The 14,517-nt window shown below is 30.2% G+C and overlaps 1 long non-coding RNA gene across 2 annotated transcripts; it reads right to left on the bottom strand.

Moving 5' to 3' along the window:
- Positions 1–2,819: 2,819 nt before the first annotated feature.
- Positions 2,820–14,114, bottom strand: LOC142323796 (uncharacterized). 2 transcript variants are annotated; one of them, XR_012756163.1, is made up of 4 exons: positions 12,557–14,114; positions 9,928–11,609; positions 7,135–7,376; positions 2,820–2,931 (listed from the first exon to the last, which is right to left on the bottom strand). It is a non-coding gene; the product is annotated as an uncharacterized LOC142323796 (long non-coding RNA). The 2 variants fall into 2 exon arrangements; XR_012756164.1 differs by having other exon boundaries at positions 11,413–11,609.
- Between the last annotated feature and the right edge of the window lie 403 nt (positions 14,115–14,517).

Genomic DNA, 14,517 nt, shown 5'->3' with positions numbered 1-14,517 from the left:
ACCTTTAAGTGTTAAAATATTTTCTTAAAAGTACTTTTCAGACCCACTGGATCCACCATCAGTTGTTTTGTGTTAACAACTGATGATGGATCCAGTGGGTCCAAAAAGCCCTTCTAAGAAAAGATTTTAACTTAAAGGTGAGATCAATCTTATTTTTTATATATGTGTGTATATGGTGATTTTTAAAGTATAAATAATTGTGATCTGACACAAGGACATGTTTAAAAAATTTGTTTCAAACTCATCAAGTTACATTTTTAAAAACCAAACATTTTTATATAATTAATATCCATTATTCTTTACACTTGACAAAGGAAGCAGCTGTATTGCATTCCATCACATGGTGGATTTCTTAGTATTTAGTGATATGATGCACATGTGGCCAATGGTATGCAATGCATTAGGATTTTACTTTTAGGATTATACACACATACACAAAGTTAGACTGTAGTATTTATGTAAGCATTATTATGTAGGATATTCCTGGAGAAGTAGTTATTCTAAGAGCCTATGTACTGAAGTACAGGCCTATGTACCTATGTATTTATGTACAGAACTTTTTTTGTAGTCTTATTCTAAAACCACAAAGGTTCTGTACATCTATAATGAACATCTAATGAAAATCTTTTGCACTCATGATTTTATATACATTGATGTTTGAACCTTCACAAGATCAAAAGCCTGAAAGCCATATTGAAATCAGTATAACTTGGGGAAAATTATAACACAAATAATCCAGTAATTTCAACAATAAAAAAACCTTAGCAATTTTTCTGGATCTAACTAAAGCTTTCGACACCATTCCACATTCCATACTTATACATAAACTGCAACATCTAGGAATCGCATGATACACTTTAAAATTATTCAACAGTTACTTACAAAATCAATCTGAATTCCTTACCTTAGTTAGAAAATAGGAGAGGTGAAGTAACACAATTTCAATATGGATTGCTGCAAGGGACCCCATTCTATCTCCTATTTTGTACATAAGATGATGTTTGTCAATGTTACGTCATATGCTGCTGGCACAACACTAATTTGTACTGATTCATCATGGGAAGGAGTCAAAAGCATCAAGCAATCTTGGCCTTAAAATGTGTAAACTGGTGACCACATTTTAAAAGAATGTTTATGACTTAAATTATATAAAAATTCATTCATCCAGCTGCATTGAACCTTTAAGTGCTACTTGAAAATGCTCAAAATTAGAGAAACAAGTTAACATCTAGATACTAGAACCACCCTTACGGTGTGATATACTTAAATATTTCAGTCTCCAGCATAAATAAAGTTTTATAATTCAAATAAATTAAGAAATTTCAATATATCTCAAATTTGTTTATTTTGCTTAGCCACAATCCTGCTCTTCAGTAAAGAGATACCATAAATGCACATTTGAATAAATATTTGTTAGGTCTGCAGACAATTTACAAACCCCGAGAGTAAAGTGTTATGTCCAGTACAGCAATTCCCATGCTACAATCTGTAGGGACTCAGCCCCAGCTATGTTTTAAGCTTTTTTTTTGTACACTAATTGCAGAAGATATTCTTCAGTTGACTAACCTATCATTGTCAGCAGTGGTAATGACTTTCTATATTACTGGTACATTAAAATATGATCCTAAATTAGAAAACAAATTTGCTTCTTATGATAATTTGATTTATTATTAATATTAAAAATAATCAACCTTTATTAATTTATAATTTGGTTGTCCTGCAATGCAAATATTTTAGTTTAGTCCATTGATTTTCAAACTTTTTCACCCACCACTCACATTTAGAATCAAAACTTTTCTAGGGCCAAATAATGTTTTTAAGATTCGCTCTTAAAAACAGCAATTATAATTTTACTACTAGCAGGAAAACAATTTTTGCCTTTTTTATAATCAGCCATTCCCTTCCTAGACCACCTAACACCCCCAATTTTCTGTAGGCCTTCTACTGTCACCCCCTGAAGGCCTCCAGTACTCACAAGGGGGTGTTATCACCCACTGTGAGAATGGTTTATAGTCTGTCAGACTGTCTAGTCTGAAATTCTTCTAAAATACCAGTTAACCTGGTAAAAAGAAAAAATGACAGAACGTTAATATGTTGTCTAAAAAAATTACAAAAAATATAACTGTCATAATTCATAGAGATAATTCATAAGTGATAAATGCCACCAAACATTCCTACAATATATTATTGTGCATGTTGCGACGTCAACAAGACACCCTTGGTTAACAGCGTTGTGCTAAGATTTAGAGCGAGGGTGCACTATGTGTTCATAGGTGATGAAGACCACAGAGTGTTGATTACTGAAGGATTGTTTAATTGAACACAGTCTTGGCGGTTAAAAATAATTTTGTAACTAAATAAAACTTTTGTTCATCCAAACAAGAATTGAGAGAGTCCATCCAGACGCGACCACCTTGGGTCAGGTATGAGTGCAGACTGGTTAGAAGACGCTACGTACAGTGCTCGAGGGAGCAGCTTGTGACAAGAGTGTGGTCTGGTGATCATAGTCTGCCGTGGGCACCCTAGCCACCGCTATGTTTCAGCACCCAACAGCAAGAGGGAGTGAAAACATATTTGTACAGTTATCATATCTCTATCAGTTTTAAAAAAAAAAACTGCGTTAATGAAGAAACATGTAATTAATGTTCATATTAACTCTACTTTCATGCCAAGAATCAGATTCAAAGATTTGAGCCATTTCCACTATAACCTGTAAGAAAGATATTTTATGAATAAAATATTTTCATGTTTTATCTATTTTTTTTATAATAAATTATGTTACAATCAGTTTACAAGTATAAATTGAATATTAAATTATACACAATTATTGTTACTATTATTCAATTAATTACAATTATTATTCTATTACATCTTGTACATGTATCAATGATATCATCCATCTGTTAATAGTTTACAAACGTCATTTTCAAACTGCAACACAAAAATTAAATGAGATAAAAAAAAATAATGTACATATTAAACACATTAATTAAATTTTAGTTACAATAAAATATTCAACATTAACAGAGCTACAGAATCTGATTAAAATGAACCAACATGGTTCTGAAATATCAAATACTTTTTTCATGCAATCAATGTTTTCAATATTCATTTTAGTTGCTATTGTGGTCTAAACTAACTCAAATATGTCAAATCACTCAACTGACTCACTTGCCTATTTATGCGCTGCATAAATAGGGAACAGAAGGTACTAGAACTTTACCGCCAAATCCAACCTCACAACATTTTATAATCTGAGTTTTACCATAGACCAGATACAGATCTTGAACTGCAGTTACCCACTCATTCACCCGTGTGCTTCACCACGATTGAAGCATACTTTCTTGCTGCACAATAAAATTTTTCATTTGACTAAATGAGCCAGGGGGGGCAAGTGCCCTACCGTGGTTACACCTATGTGTATTAGTGGTAGTAGTAATTTCATTTTCCATTGACTGGACTTAAGTACTTAGAAACACATTTTTAAACTAGACTGGAGAGTATATGATAGATGATTCTTTTTTGAAAGCTGAAATTTTGTTTCTATACATCCTAGAAGGTTGAAATCTTCACAGAACATTTTCAGAGCCTTAGTTAAAAGTGTTTTTGGGGACACTGTTTTTTGCAGTTTTATTTATAAATCAAAATTCTTCACTGACATACTTCTGAAATTATATAATATTGTATTTTATACGTGGCCATATAAAATACAGCCATGACCAGTTGCTGGCCATGGCCGCAACCGCTCAGTGAACATTTGCCCTTAAGTCTTTATAATTTTCTTTATGAAAATTCTCTGTTTGGCTCAGTCCTTGCTTTTCTTCCTTGTTTCACCCATCTCTTTATAGAATACTTATTCATTTTTATACAGCCATTTTCTGTATAAGAATCAAGGTATTGATTCAAGCAAAAACATTGTAGTTGAATCTAAAGAAAAATAATTTTCTTTATAATATAATAATAATTATAATAGTTTATAATAAAATATATTTCTCCAGTTTCAAATGCGACTATATTCTTTCTTACTATCAAGATCTTATTTATTTAAATTTAAGAAAATGCTTCTAATAGAAAATTATTTCTTATTGATCACAAATATAATCAATGTTGGGTATAGTTTCCTGGTATGCTTTTTGTTAGTGATTATAGTATTAATTATAGAAATTAGTTTACAGCAGTAAACTAATACGGCAACACTGTTGCTGTATGCAGTACTTTAGAATAATATGTTACACCCATCCCATACTTACTTTGTAGTAAAATCTGATTGATATTACTACAGTCTCTAATCTGGGACTGTGACTGTAGACAGTCTGTAACTGTGGTCAATGTTTACAAATTTAAAGATTTGTTATACGATTTCAGTGAAGTGTGGCATTTGTACAATTACTCATTTTCCAAAAGTTCTTATTTTAATTTTTTACTGTAATGACCATAACTATGTCAAACAAGTTATTGGTCACCAAAATACTTTTACCATTGCAGTGTAAATAAAAAGTATTACTAATTTTATCATGTATAAAATTTATCAGATGAAAATTTATCGCAGTTTTACATTTATTTCTCTGATAGCAAGATATGTGACCTATACTTATAGCTTTTGTTTTCTCTTTTAGTGACACATGATGCAATTAGATTGAATTACTCTTCTTACATTGATATTTGGTTGCAGTAGTCACATTATTTGTAATACTGAAATTGAAACAGATTTTCTATTAGTTTACTTTTTTGAATTTTGATATATGATAACAATACTGTGTTTAAAAAAGTTTAAAAGATTTACTGTGTTTAAAAAGTTTGAGATTGAATACACTACAATTTATTTTTAGGTGAAAGTTAAAATAAAAAAATCAAACAAATTATAAACAATAATATAAATAAATTTGGTTTAAGAGGAGGGCAGACTCAAATTTACAGGATTTAAAAACAAAGAATTATCATTGAATTTACTACTATAATGTTTTTTACTTTACCAGATACAGTGAGGAAGCCTATAGATCAATAAGAAAAATCTGAAAAAATTGGCCTTTTTTAAATTTTGTATAGGAGACAAATTTTTTTTACAAAAGAGAATTAAATACATTGTAAATCTATAAAAAAATGTTATTCCAATGCTCCAAAAATTTTATGTTTTATGGACATAAGTATGTTGGGCCAGAATTTGCTCTTATTACTCTGGATCCGTTGACTGATTTTCTTCAAACTTAGTAGCAGGTACTAACATTCTGGGGGGAAAGAATGTATTAAATTTTTGCAAAAATTGGATAAAGGGCTGGGGATTTGGCTGAAATAAAATTTCAAATCTTTACTGGGGCATTTTAGCAAAACAGTTTTCTTAAAAAAGTTGAGGTTTTTTATCAAGATCAAAAAATCTGATGTGGACACCATATGTGACTTCCTTGTACGCCCATTAAATTGCATATACAATTTTTTTTTAAATATAAACTACATAACCTTTTATTTCATTAATAACTTCTGATGTTTTTTCATAATTTTTTTTATTACTATGTAATATCGTAAAAGAAATTTTAGAATCTGAGGTTAATAATTATTAATAAATCAATATATTTAAATTAAAAAAAATAAAGTTAAAAAAAAGGGATGAAATCTGATTCAAATCAGATCCAAATATTTTATTAATTAAAATTTTATTTGGCTATAACTGTGGAACCAATGAAAATAAGTACCACTTATGATATATCATTGAAAAACTCTCAATGAGGGCTTATTATTGCAATCAAGAAAAAGTCCAAAATCATAATTTTTGGGGATTTTGGACACTTTGCTTTAGTTAATTGCAATGAAAAGGGGAGGTTCACAACTTGATGTTACAATAGTTCTAAATTCAAAATTTCAACATTCTATGGCTAATCGTTTTTGAATTATGCGAGATACATACATACATATGTACAGACATCACGTCAAAACTAGTCAAAAGGGATTCAGAGTTGGTCAAAATCTGGAAACAAAATTTTTTGTGATCACAATACTTCATCTACGTCATACAAGGAAGTAAAAATGTTTCCACAACTCCAAATTTTTAATGTTCAGAACATATTTTGTTAAACAATAACGTTAATAAAATAACCTGGTTTTCTTATTTTTTTTTATTAACCTCATAACGACAGTTTTGTAGGATCTGAAATGCCATGCCTGACCGGGATTTGAACGCAGGACTTCTGGATGAAAGGCCGGCATAAAATAACTTGTAAAAACCCTTTCCTGATGGGAGAGCTGCCAAATTTTTAAAACTTCAAAAACACATTTTTTTAAAAATTGTGATACTAATATTAAAAATTTTGGCGAGCATCTTTGCTTCAAAGATTAAAATTAAAAGATTTAAAATCCATTTTTTGAAAAATAAATTTCATATCTTCACCAGCATAACTAGGGAAGTTATACAATTCATTGCCAGTTTGATATTATCCTGATAGTATCAATTAATATTGGTAGTATTAGTATCTACGTTTTCTGTTACTTAAAAATAATTTTTTTACTCTTTCTGTAAATGTATCAGCACAATTCTGAAAACACAGCACTAAAGCAACACAGCACTATTATACATCTGTCCCACCATAAACAGAATAAAACATTAAGGTAAATATAACTATTTGAATTGTAAATTAATTAATCTCAATATATACTGGCATTTTTACTGTTTTAATCTATACATACATTAGAAATAAACAATAACAGGTGTGTGAATGTTATGAAAGTAAAACAAACTTACATCCTACAGTAGATCTGTCACTGTTAGATTTTGAATCCATGATTTGTTTCAGACTTAAGAAAATCAATTTTTTTTTATTTAAAGGTATTTTTTAATTTTATTAAAAATGTATTTCTGACTTTAAATTTCTTTAAATAAAAAAAAGACAGCACTGACTGAAGAATATGAATTTTTGGAAAAAGAATACATACTTGTGAAGAAATTTGGATCGATTATCCCCCGATGGGGAGTCCTACCCTTTAAGACTTTGGGAATTGGCATCCCCATCGCCCCAGACTCTGCAGCTTTTCTTCCCACTACACACGGAGCTGCAGAACACTTTTCATTATACACATACACTACACAATTTACAACATATACCGTTACACAACAACATCCCCTACACTATTTCTTCTTACACTTACACTTTTTGGTGTTGCGACATCTTATGAAATGCAATTGTAACCCAAGGTGGAAACTAGATGTGTGGTTAGCTCTACATAGTGAGTCTCGAACAATGTCCACTAGGCACTTGGATAAACCCAGTTATATTTAGCTCTAGCTCCAGTAAGTGTGTGCTGTGGTGGAGTGGTCCATTATATCACTGGTATTTGTGGGAACTATATATTGATTCCACTTACAAATTCTTTGATGGTTGTTGGTTCACCTGAAAAAACAAACAAACCTGGAGTAGTTACAAGAGACTTTGGTCAACATTGTCAGCCTGGTAGTGAGGAGGCAAGAAACATTACAGAGGTGGTGAAATTTTCCTGTAAAAGGTTTCTTGTAGCGAGTTACAGCAAGGAAGATAAATCTTTTGCTAAAGTTTCTCAGCTTGCGGATCCCCAAAATGTATATAATAATTCCTTTAGTGATTATGACAAAAGCAGTAGCGTGATCCACCAATTTGCAAATTTTACACACCAAATTCTCATAACACAAATGAATTCATTTAACATCTGGAAAGCCAAGGGACAATAGGCTGCTATTCTTTGGTGGGATGAAGATGCAGGTGGGCACTAACAGATTGGCTTACTCCTTTATGTAATTTCAACTGAAGATGAAAACTGAAATGCTCTGCATCTTCTGCAACGGGAGGGTTGTTTGCAGTCGAGGGTTTAGGTGTGCTTAATGAAAATCTTTGCTGAATTACAATGAATCCATTTCTCACACAATACCATATGTTGTATGGAGAAGGGTTCGAACTATGTGTGCATTGGTACATTCATTGCAGACAATTGGACAACAAAAAGGTGGAGACTTTGTTACCATGAAGTGGCAAACACATTCGGAATGTTGTTCAGGGCAGTTTCACTTGTATCATTTTACTGTCCTGAATTTGTGAGATGTAAGTTGCAGGTAGAATATCCCATGATGATTGGAGATTCACAAAATGAATTTAGCATCTTTAATTATGAGCTAAGGTATACCTTCAGTAATTCTCATGACACTTCCCCTGGAAATGACATCAGGCTCAGTATGTTATCATACTTCCCAGATAGTGCCCTACGACATCTTTTGTTTATAACATAATATTCTCTAAGTGTTTCCAGATTCTTGATCAGAGGCACTGGTAATCCCTGTACTGAAACCTGGTAAAGATAAATCATGCCCCACAAGTTAATATCCTACCTCCTCGACCAGTAGTACCCTTGCAAGGTGATAGAACCAATGGTGAACCATTGTCTAGTCCTCGAGACAAAACCCTTGGGAGGGTACCTTGAGAGAAATGCCCTCATTGTGGTATATCATCTATTGATCACATAGTTGCCCTGGAAGCTGTTATACAAAACACCTTTTTATTCTGCCAATGCCTGGTTACTGTATTTTGCGATTTGCAAAAGGTATACAACACATCTTGGAGTTAAATAAGCTTCATGAATGTAATTTACAAGAAAATCTCTTCTGAGGAAACTCGCTGGTAAATACAATGAAATTACCTAGTCAGTCCTTCTGTGTTCGAGCAGGGAAGATGGTATCTAAGTTCACACTGGAAAACAGATTACTCCAGGGAGTGTCTTCAGTGTTACTTTTTTTGCCATAGCCATAAATAGTATAACAGTAAATGAAAGTGTTCTTTTTGTAGATGGTTTTTTTTTATTTACGTAATGTGTAGAATGTTAGCTACAATTGAGAGGGTGCTTCAAAATTCAATAACCTGCTTAGAATTGTGCTTTGAATCTAATGGATTCACATTTTCCTCAACTGTACTTACATGGTCAACCAGTTGCATGCATGTGGGTTAGCTTTCAAGGAATGTGGTTAGACCAACAACTAAAGTGGGTAATATTTGACATGCTGAGGGTTTATCTAAAACCTGTTGGGAGAGCTGATGTATAAGTATATTGTGCTTATACCGAGCTTGGTTTGTTATTACCGCTTAGACTGCAGCTGTGTGGGTTGAGCCACACAGCTGCTGGTGGATCTGCAAGAGCCACCGCTGTAAAAGATGATTGATGCAGTATATCATTCATTCATCTGTCTTGCCATGGGTGCGTATCGCTCAAGCCCTGTGGTAAGTCTGCTGGTAGACAGTGATGAGCCATTTCCTGTTTGGAATAGGTGAAAGCAGATTATATGCTAATATGTGGCTCAGATTACAGCGCAACTTCAACATTTCATGTTGTTTTCCAACCAGCATGTCAATCGATACCAGAAACAGCAGAGATCTAATGCTCCGCTAGGCAACATATCTCAGCTCTAAATATACAGTTAACTCCAGTCCTTGCTGTTACTCCACGTTACTACCCCCCTTGGCAGCCTTCTCTCATTAATTACTGCTTTTATATTTGTCCGTATAATAAAAAGAACATGGAAAAATTCAAGACCAAACTATCCACTAATAAAGAATGTAAACATCCATTTTGGGTATGTTTTTGGAGAAACAGAACTATCAATTATAGTACTATAAAGGTATGCTTAAAAATACAGTAAAGCCGTAATACTAACGAAAAAAGAAGTAGACTATACTTATCCACATGTCCAACAATCAACATTTGAAACAAATGAAATATATACATATAATCACTTGTTTGTGTTAACCAATCAGAGTTAAAAATTAAGATAATAAGGTTTTGCTCCTGACATTATTCAGTATTTTACTGGGAAAATGCATAACTGCAGTAGGAATTATGTTGAAAACTGTTTTGGTAGCTAAAATTTTATTAAACCAACCATACTTTATTTATGGAAAGATCATTGTATATTTAAAAACTTACCATTTACTACATTTTTTGCATTATTGTTTTTAAATATATATTTTAAATATACACTTTTATAAATATCACCACAATTAAACATAAAGAAGTATCATTTTGGGTATTCTTTTTTCACAAATCAATTTATTTTTTATTTCTCAGAACTAAGAACAAATGATACATGTTTTATTACTGCTTTGCTGCTGGATGGCATTTTGCTATAATCACCGAGACTAACTTCAATACCATCATCACTTTTAAATTTACACTTTTCACTCCACTTCATATCATAACTGTTTAATTCTATGTCCATATCACCCTGACTCTTTGTCCGTTCATTATCCAATTCATTTCTACTTAAATCATTAGACCATTATCACTTTGTAAAAGAAAATTTTTGGATGCAGTATCCTTAATATCGATATTATTTAATTAATATCAATTTTGAGATAAGGCATGTAATTAATTTGCTTCATGTTTTATACTTTTTAAACACTTTTTAAAAATGAAAAGTTTTATCACATTTTTCCTTAACTGCTATTAGTGTTACTAGTGTAATATTATTAGCAATATACGTATTACTTGTAGGGATAATAATTTAATTGGGGAACTAATTTCACTTTCATTTTGATCAGATTTTTAATTGGAATATAATAGAAGATTGTTGTAAAAATCTTACAAACGTGACATTACTGTCTTATTGACATACGAATTAATTTTATTCTTCACGACCGACTATTATGAACAGTTTTTTTTTTAAATACAATTACTGGTTTGAATTTAAATGAACATCTTTTAGAAAATCCCTGAAGGTGGAGTAACAGCTCCAAAAGTACTAGGAAGTACAAAAATTATGTTGAAACTTTTCATATCAGACAATGAAGATAATAACAAACATATATAATTAATGATAAAAAAAATTGTAGATTTGAAAACAAATCACTAATGTGGCTTAAAAATTCAAGTGGTTGATAAAGTATTTTTTCATAATTTACCACTACATCTGGTGTTCTGCAAGATCTAGTCTCTGACCATTATTTATTATTATGATCTATCGGTCTAACCATTATTTATTATTATGATCTATCGGTCTAAATTCAAAAAAAATATCTACTATATGCTGCTGATGAAATATAAATGCCACTGTTAAAAACAAAATTGAAACAAGATTGCTGCATGCTAAAGGTAGGGTCAATGGTCAACTTCCAATAAATGAGGCTAGATTCTGGAAAAACTGCTGTTATTTTGTATTCAAGAAAAACCCATTCTTTTCTTCAGTGTATTATCTAAATTTATTTTCATTTAAATCATTAACACCACGATTGTAATTGTAAATTTTCTCAGATACAGTATCAATTAACAATAATTTTAAGATTTGGTATGTAAATATTTTGCTTAAATATTGTAAATGTTTTATAATTTTAGTTTCAGTATAATAAGTTTTACCACATTTTCCTAAATTATAATTATAAAAATCATTGTAGTAATACAAGTAGTGATATTTACATTTACAATTTTGGCAGAACTGGTTTCATTCATTAAAATCAAACAAGTCATAACTAACTATAATTCTGTCTGTTACACTTGAATTTGTAGTCATGTTAATACAACTGCTGTGATTTTCAACTTTATTTCTTCAACTTTCTTCTTTTATAATTAATTATCCCTGGGTTGATATTTGAAGATTATTTTACTTTTTTACTCTAAAGAAAAAAATAAATTTATATATAAAAAAAAAATCTGATAAGGAAAAAATTATGTTGAATATAAGAACAATGAAAAATAATTATTATAAAAATGATAATTATTAAAATTATTTTATTTTTAATTATAAAATTATTATAAAATAAAATTATTTAAAAAAATAATTATAAAAAAATGAGAATGCAAGAACAAAAATGGTGATTATGAGAAAAGCTAAACTGAAATGAATATTTTTCAAGATTTCTTTCAATTCTTAAATCATCTTCAGTCGAATTCTAATTAAAAATTAATTTATATTACTGCTAGAATCAATCTACACATTATCAGATATGAATCATTACACACGAAGTTGGCAGTATATAATTGTGAGTTAAGTCAACTTTAAAACAAACCATTAATGTGGCTTAAAAATTAAGTGGTTAGTAAAGTTTTTTCACCATTTACCACTACATCTGGTGTTCTGCAGGAATCCAGTCTCTGACCAATTTGTTATTTATCTATCAATTTGTCTGAATTCAAAAAATATTTACTACACAATGCTTATTTAATATATGCTTTAATGCTATTTAAAACTTACTACATAAGACACAAATTAAAATTGTCATCAAATGTTTCCATAATTTCTTAAGCATTCTCAAGTTAATGTGAAAAATGTCACTGGTTTGCTGCAAAAAACATAGCAGTAGGAGATAGTAAAAAGTGATTTTACCTACCCACAAACATTTCAAATTGAAAAACGCAGACAAGTGTTTTCAGATATTTTCCCTGATAAAAGAGCATATGAATTGTGAAGTTTCTTAAATATATATATGTATTTAAGATTCAAATTATTACCATGTGCTGAACAACACACATAAAGTCTAGGAACACTGCTAATGTACAAACTTCACAATTCAAATGCTTTTTTTATAACATTTATAAAAATATAATGTTAACTTTATTTTACCTTTTGACAATCAATTGTTATATTTATATTTTTTATAAAATTCAATTTAGTATAACTGATGAAAAGTTATCTAACCAAAGTTGGAATTTGAATCTTGCATCCTAGTATACATATGGCGACTATAAATAATTATTCTGCTAAACCAAGAAATATATAATAATACTGTTCAAATAAAAAACATTCAACTGAAAGTTGGTAAAAATAAATTATGGCTATAATCACAACAAAAGCATAAAGTTACAATAGGATTTTAAAAGAAACTTTTACTATGCAAACACAACTATTAAGAAAGTGTCACAAATAACCGAATCAACAAAGAAACCACCAATCCAATGTATAATTTCAGTCCATCAAACTAATTTTTTTTCACATTTGAAGTTAAAAAAGACTTTGCTGAATTTAAAATAAAGAGGATTACTACTTGTATTAATCTACAAGGGTTCCAGAAAATACTTGGCAATATATAAGATCTTTATTGATAAATTCGCATATTAACAGTGGTTACAGGTTGTAATACTAAACAATGCACAATTACATTCGTCTCAATCTACATCTCATTATGCAATAAAATTTAAAAAAATTAGTTTGAGATTTTTTACTCCAAAAATATATCAATCAAACCTCAAAATATATTATTAAAAAATAAGTCACGATAACAATTACAAACGCAAAATTTTAATAAAAATATTACAGTAAGTGAATTAATAACATGTGTAGAATAAATAAATAAACTCCAAATTCTGGCAATAAAAAATCATTTTTTGTTCGATATGACGGCTCATTAATCTTAAACGACGCCTGAATATGAAGTATTACATCTTTCATAGTATCAAACTTATAAGCGTCAACAAATAGAAAAAATAATAATTTACGGTGGTCATCAAATATTTCTTCAAATTTGAAAAAAAAACTCTAATCATTCAAACATAATGAATACAACACAAACACACTACAGAAGAAAACAAATTAATAAACAACATGAAAAACGGATAAAATAGGCATAGTCAACAATCCGAACGAGAATCCCAGCTGATCTCAAAAAAAAATAACATAACCTGTTCATTTCATAGTTAAAATTTAGTAAACAAGATAGCATTTGATTTTTTATCGATAGTGAGAAACACCATCGATTAATATATTTTTTTAACTTTCATTAATATTTATTTTACTCTAGAAACAACATGATGACGCTCATTTACAGTTGTTGCAGATGAATTTTTCATATTAAGAGAAATGCAGAACCTAACTTTAACTTAATACAAAGCCTATATATTTAAACTCTCGGTTTGCTATTATGAAATAGATACAGTAGCATTTCTAATATTGAAAGAGATCTGACTCAAAACAAACATAAAAATTTGTATCAACACCCGCATCTGTCAAAGACACGATTTTGTATTCTTATATTTAACAAAGTAACTGGTCCCTTTAAAATACGAAGAAAGTTTCGTAATTCACATTAAAAACACTAAAGCAGTCGTTTTGTAAAAACGAAGTATTCATTCACATTTGTAAAGACACTTCATTTTTAGAGTGGGTTGCTGAAGGACTAGCTGCTTAAAATACAGCTCAACTTAAAGGACATGAAACAGCATAAAACTGTTTTTATACTTGAAAATTTGCCAGGTTGACTACCACCAAATAAAACTTTTACCGTACTCTCGTAGTCCAGCTACGTGCAATTTAATGAATTTTTCATTAAAAAAATGAGTTTCAAATAAATTTAATAATCGTTTCGCTGTAGTTTTCTTCTGATCGTGGTCTAAAACTGACCAAGTTTGCTGAAAAAATCGAAGAAAATCATGGTTTGTATATATTTAAATTTATAGATACAATCTATCCAATGAATGATGTTAGGAAGTGCTTGTGTAGAATGTTTTCATTTTGGTAAATAAAAGTCTTCGCATCAAATAACAGACTCAATTTTCAAACATCTAGAATCATGCTTCAAGATCTATAAA

This window comes from Lycorma delicatula, chromosome 4 (assembly GCF_047948215.1).
Source record: "Lycorma delicatula isolate Av1 chromosome 4, ASM4794821v1, whole genome shotgun sequence".
Classification (NCBI taxonomy): Eukaryota; Metazoa; Arthropoda; class Insecta; order Hemiptera; family Fulgoridae; genus Lycorma; species Lycorma delicatula.
The sequence above is the reverse complement of the archived record's forward strand: the minus strand, read 5'-3'. Positions and strand labels throughout refer to the sequence as shown.